A 22302-nucleotide genomic window follows, 5' to 3' on the forward strand; every position below is an offset into this window, starting at 1 on the left:
CTGCAGCCCTTACTCAATCCTGTTAGGACTGAATAGGGTGGAGATTGATTCCAAGTATCTCCATTGTATCAATTCTAAAATCAATCATGATTCAAAGAAATTCCTGTTCTATGCTTAAGCATAGGTCAAAGTCCTTTCCATTGTTCAGCAAAAGGTTTCTGTCCTAAAGTAATCTTAAGAAGGGAAGAGAAGGATCCTCCCATGCCAATGGGGTTCCCATTCCAATAGACTATCAGTAAGAAATTTTCCAAGTATGAAATATCCCAATGGTGAAATTTCCAACATTTATAAGTCTAAGGAATTTTGAGGTTTACAATCCCCCCTGATGATCATTGGGAGACTAGTCTCCCCATTGATCATTTAACATAATCGTTTTGTAGTTCTAAATTCACTTCTAACTAAAGATATACACAATATTCAAAATTGCAAAAAAATTAATTTTTTTCCAAAGGATCAGTGTTGAGTTTATCTTTCAGTGTCTTTCAATTGGCTCTAGAAGATAGCAGAATTTTGAAAGGACAGTTGCCTCCTTTCCCTCATGCAGATATGTGCATTTGGTCATAATTTAACTATTTGAAATGGCTTATAAATAGTATTTAAGTTTCTCATTTGTATTTCAAATATTCTATAAAACTCTCTTATTTCAATAGGAATGCTTAGATGTTCTAAATTTTATTAAAAGTTAATTGTTTCTTTATAAATTATACTTAGCTTTTAAAAAACAATGTATTCTAGGTATTAAGCCTTTTGCATTTTTTGCTTATATTACAGGATTTCCATTATTTTCTAATACTTGCTGGTGGGTCTTATGTGATCCTGACTGTCATTCCATGGCATTTCTCTTTCTTCTGGCTACTTCTAATATTTATTTTGAATTTTGACTATGACATTTCTGAATATATTCAATTCTTTCACATAGTGAGGAGTGTGTTCTTTCCATTTTCACTTTGATCTCTGAATAGTTCTGGAAAATTTTACTTTCATGATTTCATATCTATAGTATATGAGTTTTTAGTTTGAACATAGTTTTATAGAGTCTAATGATTCCTAAATAATCTCTCATTATCCTATTTTCTGGGTCAGTTGATTTTATAGTAATTTTATATCTCACTTGTTCTTTTTAATTTTTCAGTCTTTTGACTATCATTATATTTCTTGTTGCCAAATTGAATCCTTCAGCTATATTTGCTCATTTACAATTTTCAGGCTTCTGCTTACTGGCTAAATCTATCAATTTCTTGCTTTAAGTCAGTGATGGAGAACCTATGGCATAGGTGCCAAAGGTGACATGCAGAGCATTCTCTGTGGGCATGTGGCTTCCCCACCCCCACCCCACCCAAGAGTTTCTTACTAGAAAAGAAGAGGACTTGGGTGGAACTGCTCTCCTCTCTTCTCCATGGCACCTGAAGACATTTTTTCACATCACTCTCCCTTCTGCCTAGCAGCCCACTGAAAGTGCTTTCTTCCTCCCCTGGGTGGGGAAAGGGAAGGGAAGGGCACTAGGTGGGGGGGGTAGGTAGCAGCACTACATGGGGGGAGGGAGCAGCAGGCAAAGCCCTTGGTCTGGAGGGTGAGGTGGGGGCAAAGCCCAACACTCCATCTCTAAAAGGTTCACCATCACTGCTTTAAGCAATTTATTCTTTATCAAATAGTCTAAATTTAATTTCTTTGTCTTTTCTTTCAAAACTTCCTTCATTTTTCCATTCATTCTCAGGAATCCTGCTGCTGAATATCCATGATTTTTCCTTTTAGTTCATATCTACAACTTTTTCTATTGAGTTAGAATTTTGTGACCCTTCCTGTGTTGCTTGGGGTGCTTAAGCCAAGTTTCAAACACCAGTAGCAATCCTAGATGATAAGTCCTGCTTCTAACATCATTTGAGAGAAGCTACCCTGTGGAGCCTGGGTGGAAAGCTGACTGAAGCAAGTCCTAATCTTTTCTTGATACTTGGCCAGAAGCTTTAAACTGGATATAAGATGGATACCAAATCCTATGGACCATTGCAGTCTCTATAGCTTCAGCCAAACTTCTCAGACTTCTGGGGTGACATGCGAACATTATCCTTTTCTTTGTGTAGTCATGTATTGGAGGTCCTGTACTTTAGGCCTAGAACCTGGAATGTCCCAATCTAGAACATGTTGGCTTTTATCTGCTCTCTTTAAATGTTTCCAGATCTCCATCATGCTCTCACCAGTTTCTTTGTACAGTCAGCTTTCTACCAAGAAATCTGAGCTTCTGGCTTCAGTTTTTGGTCTCAGTCCCTGGATAAATCCCAGAATTCAGGCCAATCTACCATTTCAAAACCAGACCTATTTCCTTGTGTAGTTATCTACCTCAAGATATGTGGTTTTATGCTTCAAACCTTGGGGCAAAACTAACAAATATGGTAGATTTCATGTCCTTCTCCTAGAGATTCTTCAGATCCATGTTGTTTGTTTTTTTTTTTAAACTGTTTTTGGTCCATTTTTATTCTGCCCCTACCTTTTGAGAGGTTGCAACTCCTGGGAACAGTTCTTGCTTCAGATCCCTATCTCTTTGTTTCCTCCTTTAGGTGATAAAGGAATTCTGTTGTATTTTTGTCTGGTTTTGTTGTTTCTTCTGACATTATTCATCTTTAGTAAGTATTCTTTAGGGTACCTGAGTTTACTTAGAACTTTTACATAATAATCATAACTAAAAGTACCCCCACCATCCCCTTTTCAAAACTCTTGCTTCTGTCCCTTGTAAAAGCAAAAAGGGATAGCATTGGTCTAAGGACCACAACATTTTATTTTACTTTCATAGGTTCCCCTGGTTCCAAAATCCAATATTTAGTGGCCAATCTACTTTTCTATGATTAGAGAAGCTAGCCTAATATCTGGTATGAAGATAATACTAGTTTGGGGATATTTACAAAAATCTTTTTTCCCCTCATATGCACAAGATACCCAAAGTGAGTTTCATGGAGGACTGTTTTACTTCAAGGAATAGAAATTCTAAATTTAAAATTGAAAGTTTAATAAATTAACCCAATATGACTATGCCTAATTTTTATTTCTTAAGTATATGAGACATTATTTTGAGAATTCTTGATTGTAATGTTTTGTCACCTTAGACTGTATTTGGAATTATTTTGACCTTCCCATTCCTTTCTGTAGTTTTTAGTAGTTACTGAATCTTTTCATTTTATTTCAGTATCATTTCCTTTTTATTTGAAGCTTTTTCTTCTTTGAAACCTGGAGAATCGGTGTTTGCCATTGGAATTGTCAAAATTAATCACTAGGTATCTAGGAGATTGCGAAAGTTTTGAACAACTTTATTTTTATCATTTCTTGCATTATGATACTCAGGATTTTGGACACATGCTCTTCTTAGAGCTCTATGATCCTTAATTAATCTGTATGCTTTCCTTCACTGAGATTAATGTTTTGCTTATATGGATATCTCATTTTATTTTAATACTACTTTTTAAAGTCTCTTCCTGACTTCTCTGTATTTGTATTCACAATTAGTTATGCCCTCTTTTGTTTCTTTGGTGAGGTTTTTTTTTAATTGGGGTTTTAAGTTTTTCTATTCTGCTGATGGTCTCTGCTTTATGGGCCATAAATTCTGTTTTGCAATTCTTGTTTCTTTTTAGTATCATTCATGAACATCCTGCTATGATTCCATGAGGAAGGATCTGGGTGAGGACTGACTACATTAGAAATTAATCTTTTCTGCTGTTGGTTCATCCAGTTTTATTTTTTAAGAGTTCTTTACACCTACAAACTATGAGAGAGTTAATAAATTTGAGTGGTTGTGAGGATCAGAGGACGTGTTTAATCATCTGTCTTGTTGATCATATGACCCAGGAATAGAATATAATGTTTTATACATCTATCAGATTCTTTGGTAACTAGAAAATAGTGAGAATTCACTAGACATTTCATTTCATACAGCTAATTGTTTCTCCCCCTTCCCTGTGTAACCACTGTACAAATATGGATTTTTAGATGTTGGTTTTAAGCAAAGAACATCTTTCTTTTCTTTTCTATTTCCTCTCTCACTATTCTAATTTCTCCTAGAAAATTGAATATTGTGTATATCTTTAGTTAGAAGTGAATTTAGAACTACAAAATAATTATGTTAAATGATCAATGGGGAGACTAGTCTCCCAATGATCATCAGGGGGGATTGTAAACCTCAAATTTCCTTAGACTTATAAATGTTGGAAATTTCACCATTGGGATATTTCATACTTGGAAAATTTCTTACTGATTGTCTATTGGAATGGGAACCCCATTGGCATGGGAGGTTCCTTCTCTTCCCTTCTTAAGATTACTTTAGGACAGAAACCCTTTGCTGAACAATGGAAAGGACTTTGACCTATGCTTAAGCATAGAACAGGAATTTCTTTGAGTCTTGATTGATTTTAGAATTGATACAATGGAGATACTTGGAATAAATCTCCACCCTATTCAGTCCTAATAGGATTGAGTAAGGGCTGCAGCCTAGATCAAAATTTAATTATTCCAATCTCTACCCTACTCAAGTTAACAGGATTTAGAAAGGGCTGTAGCAAAGGAGTAAAGATTTAATCATTTGAAAATATGACCTTCAACAGACATGTGCAAAAGCCAGAAACCTCTGGGCGGTCCTGGGTTAAGTTAGAGCCTCCATTGGCACAGGGAAATTGATGAACAGTGATTGGTAGATGGGAGAACTGAGGGGAGGAACTTGGATGGTTTCCTTAAAGACAGGGGGTCTGGAGACTCGAGGGAGAGGGAGAGTTGGTCGGTGTGGTTTGTGTGGGCTCTGAGAAGGCTTGCTCTGAAGGAAGCTGAAGGTGAGGGCCTCTGAGACTGTTTCTCCATTTAGGACACGTGAGTAATAGGGACTGATCTCTTTTCTTTGCCCCAGCTATCTAAGGGCTTGGGCCTTTTGGCCCAGCCTAAACAGAAGGGGTATTTAAGCCCTATTCCCTTCTCTCCCTTTTTCTCTCTCTCTATCTCTAATTCCTTTCTTACTCCTATTGTAATTAAACTCCAAAAAAGGCTGACGGCTGACTTGAGTTTTTCATTTAGGAATTACATAGCTGATTCCTTGGCGACCTTAAATTAATATATATCAGTCTTTTAAAGTGATTCCCTTGTTACACTGAATATGTATCATATCTTAAAACTGAACTGGTTAATATCTGCAAGGAGAGGATAATTATCAAATGCTTGTGTTATATCAACAGGGAAAACTTCAAGATTACTTGTCTCTCTTCTTGTTTTTGACTTTCCTAGGGACTCCTGTGGTAAAATTGATGCTATGTACTAAAGAATTTTTATTTGAGTTGAATTTCCTCCAATTATGCTGGAATTCTGCTATGAGAAGAAAAGGCAACTCAATCAAGTGGAATAGTGATTCAGCTGGAAAAAGCATAAGGGAGGTCTTTCCTTTATTTTGTTCCCTAGGTGTAAAGAGGAGTGACTCACTGCTTGTTTCAAGTTCAGGGATATATGTCTGGGTAAATGGGGGATTATATGTTCATATCATTCTGGTCACTCTAAGTTCTTCCAGAAGTCCTTTCACCTGCCTGTGCCTATTGTCATTTTTTGGTTCAGCCTGTCAACAAAGTAGGGATTTATCCTGGTGGCAATGAACTAATTTCCAGGCTCTGGGAAAGAAAGCCAAATAAAATAAAACAACACTAAAAACAAAAAATGAAAACCTAAAACAAACTTTGGGTAACAGATCATTCAAGTTTTCTTATTTGACTATTATATAGTTTTAAGAGAAGAGATGATATAAAAATTTTACTATTCCTTCTCAAATCAAGGGAATATTATATGTCCCTAGCTCAGTCCCTGCAGAACTCAGTTTCCTTGCATAATTTGTCTTTAAGGACATTTGAGATCCATTTCACATTCTTCTCAACATCTGAGTGGTGCTCAGGATTCAAACATTCTATATCCAGTGGGAAGTGGCAGATATTTTTTTCTTTTGAAGATGGAAGTATTTATTAGCACATGGAAGGATAGGCATAATGTTGGTATGGATTTATTAGTTCTCTATTGAATCTGCCCATTTTTTTTCAGAAACATTTGTATCTAATGGAAGGAACTTTCATATTCTTATTTCTTCAAAGAACTAAAGATAATAGTTAAATACCTAACTAAATGTACTGTTTTAACATTTTAGTATTTTTTGTTTATATGCATGTTTAAAGAAAATTATTGAAAATTGGGAATGAGGGAGGGAGGGAGAGAGAGAGAGGGAAAGAGAGAGAGATATTTAAATAAGAGTAATGGAAGCCATTGTATTATACAGAGTAGATTAAACTAGTATTTTATTCCTTATTTCAGTTCTCATAGGTTACTTTTGATAAATATTTTTTTTCAATATTTTACTGCAAATTGAAAATGAAAGAACCTTTTTTTTTTACAAGGCAAGATTGTTCCATTTGTCACTAGGCCACAGATAACTTTCCTTGTTTATTCCAAAGGCAACTTTTGTGCCAAGCAAAGTAATTTAGAATGTTTTGTATTCATCAGAAACATTCATAGAGAATGATTTAGTAACAATGATCTAAATGACTTAAGTGGTTAGATTGGAATCTCTAGACTTTTCTGAGGCTTTGGCTAAAGGTTTGCAACAAATGCAATAAAAGGGACAATTTTGGGAAAAGACTAAAGTCTTCTTTTTTTTCTCTTCCCTCTTATTTTGTAACATGTTCCTGGCCACTTTGTTTAGAAAGCAATCTTGGTGGGAAATCAAGAAGATAATTCATCAAACAAGCTTGTTTTGAAAAAGGAAGCACTTGACTTAATTAGAAATAAAATGGAAGACTATCTCATCTTTATGTGAAGCATCGAAGAATTTGTTCAGGTAAGGAATCAGAAAGGAGGTGGTCTGAAGACCTAGGTAAATAAATTTCTTAAGGACCACCATTTAAGATTTGTATAAAACAATTCCTCATACTCCAATGCCTTAAGACAACTATATTTTTTTTCCATTTCATACATAAATAAAAATGACTTCCAGGCCTATTTGATTCTAGAATGAATTATTCTGTCATAGCCTGACAAGGAATGACAAATAAGCCCTCCATAATGAAAACTCTGGCAGAGCCTATATTCTCAGTAGGAGCTCTTAAGAGAAAGCAAGGACAATTTTTCTTGCATCCTTACTCTTTTAAATGTAGGATGCAGGCTTGTCAATCCCTATTATATTATTAGATGACTTTGAAGAGTCTGAAAATGTGAGACAATAATTTCTCTGACTAGCAATCCAGGACATACAACTATAGCAAGTGGTAAAAGAGATCGATTAGACTAGGTCGATGGCTTAGACAACATTAATATATTTTGCCTACTTGTCAACATGGGTATAAACCTCTCTCTTCCAATTCGAGTTAGGAAAACAAAAGTCACATTCAAGCTCTGGGTTTTTTAATAACAGGAGAGTACCAAAATGGCAGTTTATCAGGGGTGTGCTTCTACATAGTTAACAACCTGTTGTTGAAAAATAATGTATAATCAAAACACTTTTATGTTTAATCAGTATTACTAATGTTAAACCTAGAACATCAATATAAGAAACCAAGCCCTGATTTGTAGCAGTTTCCAGGTTTTGTGATATAAGTGCTCACACTGATAATATAATTTTATTTGGCTCTCCCAAGCTAGTACAAACCAGTTCCAGCACATCATGGTGACTAATGTTCAGGGGTACATTGGAACTGCTGCAGACTGTCTAGGACAGCCATTGTTGAATTTTCAGTGTGAACATTTACACTTCAGACATAGTGAAACTACAAATCAGAGCTTGATTTCTTGTTTTGTTCATTGTCTAGACTTAAGAAAGTGATGGAGAAAATTTTAATAATGGAGATTAAACTTAAAAAGTGTTTGTTGCATATCTGGGAAATTTTTCTGAAACATATGGAAGCACATCCTTGCTTATATGTTTCTCTGAATAACAATAAAAAGAACTTGACAGTCTTAATGTGTATTACAAATGCATTTATGAACTGCTTTGGCTCAATTAATTCACCCAACATCCTAGACAATTTATCTTTTAAAAAACTGTTTAGTAGTGGGAAAAGGAGAAAGAAAATAGAAGAACAGTGCTCTCTTCTTTATTCTTATTCTCTCCTCTTCTCTGCTAAGAAAATGCAAACTGTCTCAGGGTACCTTTACAACCTTTCTTGGCTACTTTTCTCCCACAAACTATTCTTCCAGATGTATCACTTCTCCCCAAATCCCAATGTTACAATGTAACATTTTGTGTGAAGGGAGGTGGTAATCAGATTTGGGATAATCACAAAACAATGTGTTTTTTCCTCTGACCATTGAGACCTATTTCTGTCAGGGTCCCATGATCACTGACTTGCAGGATCCAGTGATCTCTGACATAGACACACTAAGAGGGAAACATATATTCGATGTAAAAGATAGTAGTGGGCAACCCACAAATCTTAGAGTAGAGTTCTTAACTTTTAAACAGTCTGGTGAAGCATATGAAAGACTTCTTAGAATGTTTTTAAATATATATAAAATACATAGGAATATTATTATATTTATAAAAGGTCTGTTTGCCAAAGCTGGGACCCTGAATAGTTGGTTGTTTTTTTCCTAAGTACTAGTTACCTAGAGTATGACTCTGGGCAAGTTACTCAAACCTGTTAGCCTCAGTTTTTCTCATTGGTAAAATGAGATGGAGAAAGAAATAGCAAACCACTCCAGTATCTTTGCTAAAAAAACCTCTATTGGATTCACAAAGAATTGGACATGGGCAAAATGACTGAACGACAATAAAAAAGAGAAGAAACAGCTCTAATCATTACATTAAGATTGGGGCTGGGGTCAAAAGAGTTGGAATTTCCTGTTCAGTGGGATTTTGAAAAATCTCTCTGGAGATGGATAGGATAAGAGCTAGAGAATGTGAGCAACAGAAGTAGCAGCAGAAGCAGGGGCAGATGGATGACTCCTCCCAGGAGACAGAGAAGCCTCTTAGCAGCTGGAGAACTCTCTCTTCCCTGGCTCACAGATCAGCTTATTAAGAGAATCCAGCAGAGAGTGACTGAATTCTCTTGTTTCTGAGAAACTTATGCAATAATGGTGAATCTGCTCCACCTTTCAGTTTCTCCCTATTGTTTTATTTCAGGTTGTAAGGTTAATTACTAAGGGTTGCTTTGAATATTTAAAAATTTTTCCCATTAGCTACTTATTTTTTTAAAACAATGATTTAATAAAGATAAGATAATTTTAGTAGCATCATAAATTTGTGCCATTCTTACTTGGCCATCAACAGATGGCCTTAGGACTTGAAGCATCTTATTAATTCTGTTTCCAGTTTGCATTTTAAGATTTTTTCCTTCTTCTTTTTTTAAAGCTTTGTAGAAATAGGAAATTAGTGGAACTGGACCTAGTCTTAGACTAAAATCATCATGAGTTAATTTCAGTATTTCCTACTGAGACTGATTGATGTGTGCCAGAAGCCTTTGGGCTTTTTTTCTTCCCTCATCTATAGAGGAGAGAAAGGAGTAGAGACTTTAATAGGTCATGTCCTATGAGAGTCACAGTGACTTCTGCTGGGCATCATATTGAAACTTAACTATCAAAATACTTTTTAAAAAATTCATAGACATCAGATCAAGACCCCTTACTCTAGTCCTATGTTGGAGAAGACATGCATGCTTGCCCTGGCAGCATGGAGGTGGCTGCTTTGGCCCTCCTCTCCATGATGCCTGAGGACATTTTTGCATGCTCTGCCTCTCTGTCCAACAGACCAATGAGAGTGCTTCCTCCCTCCAATCTCTAGGATAATATGGAGGGGCTCACAGGTGGCTTGAAAGTGCAGTTTGAGCACTCAGTCTCTAAAAGGTTCACCAACACTGTAGTTTATCTCCAAACAGAAATATGTGGACATGCTTTATGCTTTTAGGGAGCTTACACTTCATCAGGGTGGGGGGAAAAGATGAAGAGTTTTCTCTTCTCTTTATTACTTTTATTAGCTTTGGGCAATTGAGTTTAATTTTTTCAGCCATGATCTGTTCGTCTGAAAAAAAATGAAGAGTCTGGGTTAGATTTACCTCTATTATGTCTTGTCCAGCCCCATCCTGCCCTACCCTCCATGATATAGTGGAAGGTGAAAGGAGGTGAAATATTAGGACTACATTTCACAATATCTGGCTTTCTAAAATATTTGGAAAGAACAGTTCCTGTGAGGTGTGTGTGTCTGTCAGCACTGATCATAGAACAGGGGTAAAGGGATGAGGGGAAAAGAGTTTTAATTCCAAGATGCAAATGGAGGTGATTTTTGTGTTTATGAACATCAGGATCAGGGAGAGCTTTTTAGCATCAGCAGCAATATTCCATTAGATGGAATTCTGTGCAGAGATGATGTAGAAGACAAGATATTCTAGCTATGAGAAGTTAAAAAATGGTGCCTAAGGCTAGAAATGATGAGTAGCTCCTGAGGCAATCCAAGCTAATAGTTTTAGGCAGTGGATAGCCATGAGCAGCAGAAGCAACTAGGACAGGAGCTAATAGGAAATGTCTGGGGGTTGCAGATACTGAAGATTCCAATATCACCCTCACCATCTTGCACTTCAGTTTCAAAGACATAGCTCCAAAGGAGCCATGAGTTGTTAAAAAAATGCATACTTCAAACTCCTCTGGTGGGGAATAGGTTGAAATTATACTGATTTGGGAGATTTGTAAAAAATTCTATATTATTTATTTCTATCCTGGTTAAATGTTTTATTGTTTTAATACTTCACCTTGCCTGAATAAGTTAGTAGGTGAGAAACTGAATATTTAGACCTGAAGAGTTCAGAGATTCCAAGTTTTCTAACTGAAAGAAAGAAAATTCAATAGGCAAATTATTATTAAAATCCCTATAACTTGATTTTAATCCACTCATGTGACTTCAGTTTTAATTTTTATGCACATAAATTCTAAATATATTATCTCCAGTTCAAATTTCCCTTTTATCCTTTAATCCAGAATGTGTACCTATCTGCTTCTTGTCTTTACCTGGATATACTGAAGAAATTTAAAATTCAACGTGTTCAAAACTGAGCTCATTATCTTTCCCAATAATCCTTCTTTCTCCTTACTTTTTTATTTTTCTTGCTAACATATTTGTCTCCCAGTTATCTCTGTTTAAAACATTAACATCATCTTTGATAAATATTTCTCTCCCTCATGCCCTACATCCAGTTATCATGCCCTGCTATTTCTGCCTCCACAATATCAATTTGATTTCTACTGAGAATGTCTTTCTCTCTCATTTCATCTCCCTTCTTGATATTCCTTTTTGAGCATTAACTGCTCCTCTAAAATTGTAAATAAACATCATTATTTGCCTCAATCTTAAAATGCACTCAACTATAGAATGAATTTTAAACTTTTTGTCACACTCTAGTCCCCGCTTAAAGTTTGATCAAATTTTCAGTTGCCAGTATTATTTCCGTTGGTTATTGCATAGTAGATAATTTTGTTTTATTTTTAAAAAATATCTTCATCATGGACATTGTGTATATTGTTTTGCTTGTTTTATTTCTTCACTGAATCAGTTAATAAAATTCTTCCCCTATTTTTCTGAATTTTTCATATTTAATCTTTGAATGGCATAATATTTTATTATTATATAATCTGCTTCACCATTACTAATGGATAGTTCCTTGATACCACAAAACAAATTACTATTGTGAATTTTTTGTTATTTATGAGTATGTCTGTTCTTGGCATCCTTGAAGTAATTTGCTACCACTGGAATATCTGGGACAAAATTTATAGACAATTTTTACTGCTGTGCATAAATAATTTCATAGTTTTTTGAAAAGATTAGAACAATTCTCAGCTCTAACAACAGAGTGCTTGTTGTTGTTTTTTTTTTCTGAGCCATTCCAACATTTACTATTTTCATCTTTTGCTGTCTTTCATAATTTCCTGGGTTACAAAGAACTTAAAAAGAAAAAGATACATTTTCCATTTGGTATTATAAAATTTCCCTTCTAGTCTCTAGTATTTTTATATTTTCTTTCCTCCTTTCCAGTTATTTTCCTCCTCTGTACCAATGACTAATATACACCCAATTTGTGGTGTGTGTGTGTGTGTGTGTGTGTGTGTGTGTGTGTGTGTGTGTGTGTGTGTGTTTGAAAGGGGAAAGAGAAAAGAGGAGATTAACAATTCCTGGCTCCTCATCTTTGTTGCTGCTCAGTCACCTTCTTGGTTTTATCCTTTGATCACTCTAGTATTTCTACTTTAGATTCTCAAACTATCTCTTTCAATCACTTGAAAATAATTGTTAAACTTTTCTTTTTTAAATGTGATATTTAACTAGTAATAGAATGAACTAAAAATACACATACACACCTGTTGTCTAATGGATTTAGCTCTTGCCTACACATGTTTTTTTAGAGCTTTGTTTCTATGAGACAAATAATGCTCTGAATGTTAAGGTCTAGAAAAAGAAACAACTTCTACAAATGCCATGAAAACTTTTTCAATCCATTCTGTTCCTCTCTGCTCTATTCTTGTAGTTTTCATATTTATCACTAGCCAGGGACACTTAAAAGATTATTTTTTGAAGGTCTTAGAGATTTCATATCAAGTTCTAACATTCCATGATGTCTGGAAAGATATTCTTACTCTTTTTCTCATATGGCAGATTCACCATGGTAGAGTTTAAAAAACATCTCTTGAATAGAAATCCTGAAAAATATCAATATGGGGACTATAGCAAGAATTTACATTTACCATCTTCTGAATCATAACCTATCAGTTAAACAAATACTGCTTTGATCATATACCACCCTGACATTATAGACCTGTGTCTCAGCACAAATTTTTTTCTTGGATAATAGCTTTGTGCCACTAAAAATAATTTAGAAGTAGTTGATCAAAACAAAACAAAACAAAAAATAATTCACATGATTAATGTGAAAATCTGAGAATGAGGCAGAACTCTCTTGAACAATAAATAAACTATACTGTATTCTGATATTTTAATAGATCTCATTGAGGCAGACATTCCCTTCAGTAACACAGACTGCAACCAATTAATGCCTGCCTAGACTCTGCAACTCTTGTCTGTGTATGTCTTCCTACATGTTCACTACTACAAAATATCCACTAGACATAAAGGGTACCTTTCTTGTATTCTCTGGCTGTCATGAGGATACAGGAACTATTTGGTCGTTCTTGCCTCATCAAAAGCTCATCTTTTTACCCTGATCATAATTTCATCAATAATATGCTTTTATTCTATTTCTGTGTAACTCCTTATTATATGTTACAACCTAGTGGCATCCACCATATGCCACTCAATTGTCTTATGAGTTTCATTCTCATAAATGTTCAGAGGGTGCTAAGAAAGCTTTCCCAAGGTTAAATTATTTCTAATACACCAATGAGTACTAACAAAGGTCATCATTTGTAAATTATCTTCAGTCCAGATAGTCAATTCTTTAATGATAGTTTCTTCATTGATATTTGTTTTTAACAACAAAAAAAAACTAGCTTTTTTTATTGCAAAAAAATTACAAATTCTTCTGCTCTTTAGAGAGAACATAGACTAGAATGGTGCTTCAAAATAATAATCTAATTATTGATGACTTTAGGGCACATGATAAAACTTATTTCCAAAAGCAGTCAACTCCTGGGAATATACTAGTAAGTTTTTCATAAATGGTTATGATAAGCAAAAAACAATGTTTGCTTAATTAGGTAGAAATCAATAAAGTCAGCAAATGAGTTAAAAATCTCTATTCTTAAGTAATCCATACTTCTAGAATAGAGATTTCAGGGCTTAGTTTCCTCAGTTGTCCATTGACAAGTTATTTGTTATTCTTATATATTTGTAAAACATCTAGTGTGAGAATGAGGCAAGTAGAATATGCAGATTTTTTTAGATTGTAATTCACATTGGGCATAAAAATAGCCCTTGGGCCAGCACCATTCTTTCAGTTTTTCCTCTCTTCTCCTTTGTTGAGAGTTGAACACATCCAACATGATGGATAACAGCTATATCCACTCTGGCATGAGAAGTTTTTTTTTTTTTAATTAAGATTTTGTTTAAAAAATGTATCTCACCATGAATTTCTTAAAGGTATTTACAAAGATGAAAAGATCCAATAATTCTCAGAATATATATATATAGTTCACAGTCCTAGAGATCACTAAGGCAAATCAAAGAAATATGTCATATTGTTCAAAAGAGCTCAACAAATTAGGAAGCTCTGGGAACAACAGAAATGTCTCCTTCACAAAGGTGGAGAGTTCTGGGGTGGTGTTGGACTAAATTGGTTAGTTTAGTCAAAGTGGCTTATATGTACAGAAATTGGTATATGCTATAGGATTTAGTGGAAATTTTTACCATAGAAGAGATTTGTTAAGTCATTGTGGAATTCCAGAATTAATCCTGTTCCTGGTCACTGAGGCCCTTGGTTTTAATGTTTAACTCAGTCACACTATGTGACCTTGAGCAAGTCATTAATCCATCTGGTTCTCAGTTTCCTTAAATGGAAATTAGTGACAATTAAATTAGGTGATCTTTAAAGTTTTTAGCTCTGATGCCAAAGAAATAAAGCCATAATGTTTAATTAAGTTAAAACATTCATCAACCATTTAAGATGGTGCATTTCCCATAAGGTATTCAGACTATTTTAATATCATTTTCTCATAATTTTGACAAGATTGATAAAATCTTGATGACATTATTTCTGGAAATAAGGCACAGGATTTTCAATCAGTTAACCATGTTTTGAATCTATATTATATATGGTCATTGATATAACATAGTTAAGAAGCAAAAATTATGATATGGAAAGAATGCTAGACATAATCAAGAATGACTTGGATTCAAATTTCATATCTGATATCAGGCATATGACAAGCCATTAAAATTCTCTGAACCATAGCTTTTTAATATGTTAAATGAAGCTATCAAAGATGCTCATCCTATAAAGATCTCACTTTTTCAAATATATAAAGAACTAAGTAAAATTTATAAGAATACAAGTCATTTCCCAATTGACAAATGGTCAAAGGGTATGAGTAAAGAGTTTTCAGATGAAGAAATCAAAGCTAACAATAATTATATAAACTATTCTAAAACACTCTTGATTAAAGAAATACAAATTAAGGCAACTCTGAGGTACCATCTCACACCTATCAGATTGGCCAATATAAGACTAAAGGAAAGTGATCAATGTTGGAGGGGTTATGACAAAATTGGGAGACTCATGCATTTTTAGTGAAATTGTGATCTAATCCAAGCATTCTGGAGGGCAATTTGGAACTATGCCCAAAGGGCTATAAAATAGTGATCCTCTAGTAGGTCTATATCCTAAAGAGATTTTTAAAAAGTGGGGGGAAGGAACTTATCCACTGCATTTCAAATTTCTCCATTTGCTCTAACTGATAGTTTCACAAATGGATGGTGTGGTGTTGGTTGGTGGACAACCTCTGTTTTCTTCATGTCAGTCTAAAATTGGCACAAGAGGGAGACACTTGATACATTCTCTGCTGTATCACAAACATCTTCAAACAGAACGTTGTACACCAACTGTTCCTCCCCTATAGTCTTTTCTTGTAGCCTTTGCAAGTTAAATAATTTATCAGAATTGTAGTAGCTTATCATGTTGCCATTTTCACCCCATTGAAATTAGTTGAGTGTGGGACATGGGATTTGAACTCTTGAAAGCAGCATAGAACAGTGAAAAGAATACTGGAATTGGAGTCACATGACCTGGTTTCAAATATTGATTGTTATTTAACAGATGACTAACTTTGGACAAATCACTTAAGATCTCTAGACTTTACTTTTCCTCATCTATACAGTAAAGAGGTCAAATTAAATGATCTCCCCAATATAATTCCCATTTAAATCTATGATGTGAAAATTTCTAAAGAGTGAAAAGATTAAAACTTTTAATAGGACTTTGAAAACTGACAGTCATTTTAGAATTTGTAGTTAAGATGGAAAATTATTTCAAATCCAAGAGTAACTTATGACTAATCAAGCCCAATAGTCCTAAAATGGAAATACATAGTCTATGAGACAGCATGAGGCACTGAGCGGAGAGGACGACCTCAAGAGACAAGCTACATGGGCAATAGATGAAATGAATAAAAAAGGAGGATTGATCTAGTATAGGAAAGAGAAATTAAGAAAGGCAATCAGTCCTAGAGGAATAATGGGGCAGAAGATTCAGACTGTAGCTACTGATTATATCTTCTCTTCTAACCACACACATGAGCAAACAAACATACATACCCACATACCCTATAACATTCCCTCTTTACTGAGAGAGGTTCCAAGAAAAGAATAATTTTTTCTCCAAACCCCCCTTCCCAATGAACATGCTCTATTTGTTTCTTTACCTAAACATTTTTAGTAACCTGAAATTTGCTTCAGCCATAAAGAAGTGAGGGTATAACTAAACATAAGTATGACTTTAAATTAGGAGGAGACAAATCTCTTTTCTAGAAGTAGAATTTTTCCTGAGCATAACTTTCTTACATGAATGCCATACAGCATCAGTGGAGGGAACACATTGTTCAGAGGGGCCATTATATTACTCTCCTGTTTTAAACAAGCTTCACTTACTAAATTTCTAGAGACAAAGGGAATAGGGAAGAGAGGCAAGGGACAAAAATTGACTGGCCAATTTCAGCCTCAAAAGGGACACTCACATCCACAAGTGTTATAAAAAGTGTCACACCTTATCTTCTACAGGCACAAGAATGCATACAAGTGAGCCTTCTGAACTGTATGGGAACCTGATTCATATGCCAAATAAGCCTATTTTTTTTGCAACAAATAACATCAGAGGGAATGGTAGTCTGACAATTCAAATACATTGGACACCATTCCAAATTTAAGACTATTTGCTAATGGCAAGTAATGTAAACCAAGAAATTCTGATTCATACCATTTCATGTAACCTAGCTTTCCCAGGATATTTCAGAAGTGTAGGTATCCAATAAGCTGGGAGAAGCAACACATCAAATTGTGACTATCGTCATTATTTTGATCCCATCAGCCTTCCCGAGTACACTGGAACTTTCCTGAACCTTTACCCCAGACATTTCCCAGAGGTCTTGGAAAGCCAGGTTACCTTCAGATAATAGAAAAGTAATCAGAAACAGATAATGTAATTCCCCTCAAGGGCACAGAAGTAGTCAGTTGGCTGGGTATAGCCTCAGGTAATTTGGGCTCCATAAACTACATCCATATATCTTCTTGTGTTACTGAACAATAGTCTTTCAATTATTTTGTTTTATTTCAATTTTTTTTGGAACTTTACAATTAAGCAGGCTGTGTCTATTTAAGGTTTAATCAAAAAGGCCAGTAGTTTGAGTTCACCCCATCTCCATCGCCATCACACACCACTACTGTTGGCCAATTTTCTTTAAATTTAGATAAGTGCACAGGCATTTTATGATTGAATATAGTGTAAAAGAGACTAGCTATTTTTCAGGTTACAAAAACAAGGAAATCCAATAATATTTAAACCCCTTGCTTTATTATATTTGAAATACCTTAAATGCCACAGATCTTTGAAAAGTTAAGATTGTTTTATGAGTTTTCATGTGTGTTGGGAACACCTTTCTTAGCTACTGCTTTCTGACTCATGTCGTTTAGTAACTTCAACACTGGCGATGCCAAACTGACTTGACACTTTGACCAGAATAATGAGTGACAGTGATTGACAGCTTACAATCTTAATATCTTTGTAAGATATTAATTTTTCAAAATCCAGAAAATGAATAGAATTAAATTATGCTAAATTTCTTATGCTAGAATTATATAAGAATTCAAAAGTACTAAACTTTTTCATGGTTCAGTAGTATCTACAAAATCAATACATCATGCCCAAGAAATTATGAGCTATTTCAATTGAGAGAACATGATAGCTGCCTTTAAATAGTTGAAGGCTTGTCATGTGAGAGAGAAATTAGATTTACTGTTCCTGGCCCCAGAGGGCATAACTTGGAGAGTGGGTGGAAGCTGGAAAAAGGCAAATTTAGATTTGATATAAGAGGAAATTTCTTAACAATTAAAACTATCCAGCAGAGGATTCCAGGAGTTAGTAGATTTCTCATTCACTGGAAATTTTCAGGCAAAAGTGGTCTGGCCTCTTGTTAAATGTTATAAAAAGAATTATTTTTTAGGTATAGATTGGATAAGGTTGTCTCAAGTTCTGGAATCTAGTGGTTTTGTGAAATATCTATTAAATGTTGATAAGTACTTGACTATCCTGACATTATTTTAGAAATCTTATCATGTCAAAACTGGACATATTTTGCTCCTAGCATTCTCTCTCCCATTTGGTTTATAACTATTTCGATGTCAACACAATTAATTTATTAGGAGAAAGGACAACAGTGTTACCAAATGTTCACAAAATAAAATGAAAATTATATAAAATTACTTAGACTGCTTACAGTAAGGAAGCTCCAAAGAGACCAAAAAGCATTAAAATTTAGGGTAAAAATCCCAAAAGTCCATTAAATAGGAAGCACAGATCTTGTGTCATATATGTCCATGACAATAAGATGATAAAATAATTATCTCTCACAAGATTGCCTTTTCTAGGCATTATCATAAAATTATAATAAAATAATACAGGATTTTAGTGATATGCCATAGAGTTGATAGTTCAGTGATGGTTTTGTTGTTTAAAGGTCAATAGTCGAAGGAAAATGGAAAAGCACAGGATAGGTATAAGTACTTTGCTATTGAAGAACTGTGTACAACAGATATAGTGAAGGATGTCATCAAAGAGATAACATGATTACTAAAAGGAGCTGGGCCAGTTGTGATTTGAGAGGAAGGATCATGGATCCATGAGTATATACCCAGTGATAAGAGATCTAGATGAAATTGTCTAACTGCCTCACACTCTCAGCCCCCAACTGCTGGACAATTTATAGGAGGACATATACAAGAGTTAAATAGGTAATGTATCATTGACAGAATACTTGTAATGATATGAACATAGATCCATCAAAGTAAATGGATGACCAACTGATGATTATATCTTGGTATCATATTAAGGATGGTACATTAAAGAAGACACAATCTAAATAAGAAAAAGGTGACAGCTAATCTTGAGATAATATCTCAGTCATTTTGATTAAAAGTTTACTTGTCTTTCCCAAACATATTCTGGTATTTAAGAAAAGGATTTTGGCTCAATGATAATATCTCACATTTATAAAGAGTTTCAAACTTTATAGAGTACTGCCCTCACACCAAACCTATGGCTTAGGGGAAACCATTCTTAAGTATCTGATAAATTATACAAGGTATTTTTGGAAATTGTATCTTTTTTGTATTCTGTATTCAAAACTGTTTTCTGGAAAAGTATTTTTCTATGTTTTGCTCACAGCAATCTCTCCTCATCCTGCCTTATTTGGTTTGTAAATACTGTAATTCATTTAGAGCTGGAAGGAATTGTAGAGATCACCTAGAAAAATCTTCTCATCTCACAGAAAACCATAGAAGTTATGTGATTTGTTTTAATTTATATAAAGAGCAAGTAGTAGAACCCACACTTAAATTACAGGCCTTCTGACTCCAAATGCAATAGTCTTTCTATTATATCACATTAGGGAAGTATTTCCTGAATTTTATAGCTGGCTGTGAAACATAAAACTTGTGAAATGTAAGAACCATGCTTGATGCTTGTGAAATAAATGAATGAAGGAGTGAATGAATAATGAATTGAAAAGAATTTGTTAAGTACTTCGTTTGGGCTAAAGGTAAAGTGCTATGGATACAAAGAGAAATTCATTTCCTGCTCTCAAAGAGCCAACATTCTAATTGGGAGAGATAAACCATAGAGGAATCTTCTTCAGAGCAGATAGAAAAGTCTAGAGATCCTTGGGGTCAGCAAATCAGATGTCACTATCTAGAAGCCTAGAGAACAATGTGGTAGGATAGATGGTAAAGCCAGGGGTCAGTGGCAGTTGAGATGGCACATCTCCATCCTACCCAAAAGGTTGTAGTTGGTGATTCCCTGGTCATCCAAGTAGAATGTGTCTATGGCTCTTGCAAATAGTCCAGTCTCTAATCACTGGGGATGGGAAAATGGTTCTTGGAGTTAGAGTGAATTGGGAACTCTCACCTACAGAGGTGGAGATAAAGTCTTACTAATGGTTTAAAATTGGTGTCATTGTACCATGCCAACATATTTTTATATTTTTAGCCAGCTAGAGTCAAGACAAAATAATTTTTAAAAATGTTCATTTGACTAAAAGTGCAAACTGAAACACAATTCATGAACTGATTATTTAAAATAATAATCAGCTGAAATGGACACACTCTTTCTGAGGTTGCTCTGCCTCTAACCCACCTTTCCCCTTTTGAAGGTCAGCCTGTGGGTCATTCCTAAAGAAGTCATGCCAGAAAGTTATCAAGCATACATTAGAAAGTGGTAGGTAAACTAATTCATTATGTTTACAGGAAAATTGGTGGTTTTCCTTTGTGAATGTTCCCATCCTTTTAGGAAAAGATATACCTAGAAAGGAGGAATTTACACTTTTTGGCCTTTTTGTAGAGAAGTCCTAGGGAGCATCTGATTTTCATAGTACTAGCTCTTCTGGCATTGGCTTCACCATCTATGTGATAACCATTTAGTCCTACCTGCTACACACATCAGCTAGCATTTTATCTTCACCTAATACACATATAAACCCACTATGAATTAAGTAAAGTACTTTTAAATCTTTCCTTAACAGAAATTTGGCATTTGGATTATTGGACTTATACTCCACTTTATCTTTAGAGTTGGAGTCTTTAAAGCTAGTGCTCTATTACTTTGGGACATAATGAAAAAAAGGGCTTTAGCTCCATTAGAAGTGAATTTCCTTTCATAAAAGTTGGAAGCAGACACTCTATATATGAAATTTTTAAAAGGATATGCTAGAATTTATTGTAACTTTGACAAAAGAAAGGTAAAGAAAGCCTGCTCACAAATAAGCAGGTCCCTATTAGTTTAGCAGAAATGATCAGAATCAGTTAATCATCAATGTTGAATGAGGGTTGATGGAGGAGAATACAAGTCTTTGTTCACTCAAAGTCTATTTCTCATTTGCTTTAGAGCAATGTAAAAGTAATATGGTACCTTAGGCAAAATAAGGTAGGTATTGTAGATTAATAGGTAAATACTGAGAGGAATCAGAGGTTGTGATGAAGGCAATAAAGATTTAATCAAAGGAGGCATCTTTGAATATGTGAGTTGAAAATTTCTTAGCTATGCATGATAAATGATGTAGTGATCTACTGGCTAACACTAGGTGGCACTCACCTGACTTATTGTTCAGTCCTTCCTAATGCCTCAAGGGAAATTGAAAATATAGGAGCATAGATGGATAATTAGAGCTGGTTGGAACCTCAGAGGTTATTGGATTTGATGTTCTCCTTTTACAGATGGGGACACTGAGACTCACAGAGGTTAAGTGACTTACTCAAGATCACATGGTCAAAGTCACGATTTGAACCTAGGTTTTCTGATTCAGGATGAAGTTCTTTTCCTATCTTATCAAGGACAAACTCTATCACCAAGTCCTGATTAATGTGTGTTTATGGATTAAAAGAACCAAAACTTGGGGGGTCTTTTAGAACATTTGTGTTCCAGTAACTAACAAGTCAGAGCCAAACTCTGCCAGTTTTCCCAAGGTAGTAAAAATAGTTTGAAATAGACCCCCTTTGGAAAGATTCCATTCAAGTAGCCAAGTGGAGTCATTGCTCTCTTAGAGAAGCATGGGTCATGGCACCTCATCTGGGCCCTAGTCTTTACATCTCAGTTCAAGCTTACATATGCAGATACTTGGGAACAATGCTGAAGACAAGGTAGAGACTAGAGAATAATGATTCTTACATTTCATGCCTGGCACTCAGGGAATCAGCAAATCCATGACTGCCTACCCCACAAGGCTACCATAAAGAAAATCCTTTACAAATATCAATTTCAAATCATAAAAATAAGTAGTCTATTAGATTTTGAAACAAATAGAAGTGGATTGTCTATTTCTGTTTTTAGAAGAAGGGAAACTAATTCCTACCTAGTCAGGTAAAAGTATGGATGCCTTATTCTTCACACTATAATCTGGTAAAGTATTTTCTTCCCCTTCTTAGGCTGGAGGGGGAAGAAGACATGCCCCCCCCCCAGCTCTCTTTTGGTCAGATTATTATAGAGCAATAGGGGCAGGAGTTAATTTTTTGGTGGGGTGTAGGTATCCATAGTTTTCAAACTTGAGGTGAGGAGAAAATGGGGAAGGGGGCATTGTTTGGCATCTTGCCCAAGATCTCTTGTGATTTCTCTGTCTTTC

At 34.9% G+C, this 22302-nt stretch overlaps 1 long non-coding RNA gene across 1 annotated transcript in view; it reads left to right on the forward strand.

Annotated features, from left to right (window-relative positions):
- LOC103095483 (uncharacterized) overlaps positions 1-22302 on the forward strand; it is a 74364-nt gene that overhangs the window by 7573 nt on the left and 44489 nt on the right. The window contains exon 3 of the long non-coding RNA XR_008912288.1: positions 5251-6835. This is a non-coding gene — a long non-coding RNA (uncharacterized LOC103095483). The remainder of the gene's footprint in view (positions 1-5250; positions 6836-22302) is intronic.

This window comes from Monodelphis domestica, chromosome 5, assembly GCF_027887165.1.
Source record: "Monodelphis domestica isolate mMonDom1 chromosome 5, mMonDom1.pri, whole genome shotgun sequence".
NCBI lineage: Eukaryota > Metazoa > Chordata > Mammalia > Didelphimorphia > Didelphidae > Monodelphis > Monodelphis domestica.